The 2,016-nt window shown below is 35.4% G+C and overlaps 1 pseudogene; it reads right to left on the reverse strand.

The window, feature by feature from the left end:
- Positions 1-1,439: 1,439 nt before the first annotated feature.
- LOC121146159 lies at positions 1,440-1,813 on the reverse strand (annotated as a pseudogene).
- Positions 1,814-2,016: the final 203 nt, after the last annotated feature.

Here is a 2,016-nt window from a genome sequence, read left to right on the forward strand (position 1 = left end):
ATTACTTTTTCAAATTAAAATTTTCTGTTTTTCATTTTTGTACATGAAGCACTGAATAACACAGTGTACTCGACTAAGCAGACAGAACAGAGTGAACATTGTTGTGGCCCCTATTTTTAATTCTCCAAACTTCTTGTGAGTTCTCTAACAAAAATTACATAGAGAATTATCATCCAAGATTTGTATCTAACGACCTATATTGCTTACAAAATCTATTAAGCCTTCATTGGATTTTAATGAATGTCTTGACTAAGAAATTGTTAGTTACTTGATTAATTCACTTTCTCAGTTCTCTCATCAATACTTAATTTGGACTTGTCCCTTTTTTTATTGATGTCTCAGACAGGTTTTAAAACTAGGAGAGTGTGTTATCATAGATTGACATTTTTATTTCTTTTTAAGTCTAAGAAGGGGAATAATAATAATAAAAATTGCTGAAACCAGGAGAGCACAAAAGTCAAACCAAGCTTGTGAGTGTGTGTACGCATGTGTGAATAAACAAGAAACTGATTTCCTTAAAATCATAGTGCTTCAGAGGCCTTCAAAGGTTCCAGGTGTTCCTCGGTGTAACACACACTCTCAGAGAGGGCTCTATTTGTCTATTTGTCAGGAGAATAAGCTTTTTTTTTCTTTCCCTCTGGACGAATGAGAGATTTTGCTTTACAAGATATTGCAGTCCTCTTCTTAGTCAACAAACCTAACATCATTCTGTTTCAATTTCCCCTTTTTTTCCTTTTTTTTTCTTAGCATTTTTTTCCCACAATATAGTTTGTAGATACAGGGGTTCCTCCCTTCCACTACCAGCTTCTGTTTTGAGACTTGGTCCACCATGCTTCATAGTTCTTGTGTGTCAAAAGAAAACTCTTGGCAAAATTAAATAGCATAAAAAAATAGCATAAATGGCAAGTTTTACCAAAAGACAAAACCATCTTTAATTCAAAATGATCATTTCTGTTACTCAACATAATAAAAAAAAAAATCTCTACATTACAAAGATACTGACCCACACTGGATGTGATGGGAAGGTAGTGACAAATCTTTCATTGAAATTCCAAAAGGGACAAAAAACTCTTTTTTTCTGGGTGCTCAAATCTCTGTACATATCTATTGAATGGATGTTAAAAACATTTTGTTATTATCTGTCTGCTTCACCAAACTATGAAGTCCTGGAAGTGAAGGGGTCATGTCATAGCCATCTTTGACTCCCCCTCCAAATTGCTAGAAATGCTTGATTTATAGAGATGTTCCATAGATATATACTGGAATGAACTGAACTGAATGAGGTAGGACCAATGACAGTACATGGTGTAATCTGAGCGAAATTGGGAATTTTGTTTTTAAGAACACAATTTTTATTTGGCCAATAAAGTTAGAATCTCTTTCTGGATGCTTCTTTCTAGAAAGTACTTTCCAAGTGTGGAAAGTAGGGGAGACCCACATTAATCCTCAAACTCGGATCCATCGTCATCCTGACTAATCTGGAAATAACGAAGTTCAGAGGTCTGCGTGTCAGACACAACCACACGAAGTCAATCACACAGATTGTTCTTCTTAAGATACATCTTGTTGAGGTATTTCAAATACCTTTTGGAGAACTGTTTCTCAGAAACTACTGTGATTTTATTTTTTTGAAGTGTTCAATGTGAACAACATTCCCAAGATTGCCAGTTTTGCCACTGATTTTAACCTTCTCCCAGAGAAACTGTTTAAAATTTCCAGAATCAAAAATCCCATCTGCCATAGGATGAGTGAAGTCCAAATTAAACCTCCAGGTTGATTTCTTGGGCTTTTAATCTTTCTGCTTCGGCGCCATCTTGACAGACCACAGGTGCACAGAGAGGAAATTGGGAAATTTTTATTACCATGAAATATTGACTCTCTAGAGTCATTCTTAGCTCCTTTGATAAAGTCCTTTGTATCTAACAGAATTCTAATGTTAAAAAATGAAATGTGACTAAGATTTGCCTGGGAAAACAATAGCAGAGAGGAGAGAAGGTGTCCCTGCAGTGGGAGCTT

The sequence above is a fragment of the Ochotona curzoniae genome, unplaced genomic scaffold, assembly GCF_017591425.1.
Source record: "Ochotona curzoniae isolate NIBS_2020 unplaced genomic scaffold, NIBS_Ocur_1.0 scaffold_3890, whole genome shotgun sequence".
NCBI lineage: Eukaryota > Metazoa > Chordata > Mammalia > Lagomorpha > Ochotonidae > Ochotona > Ochotona curzoniae.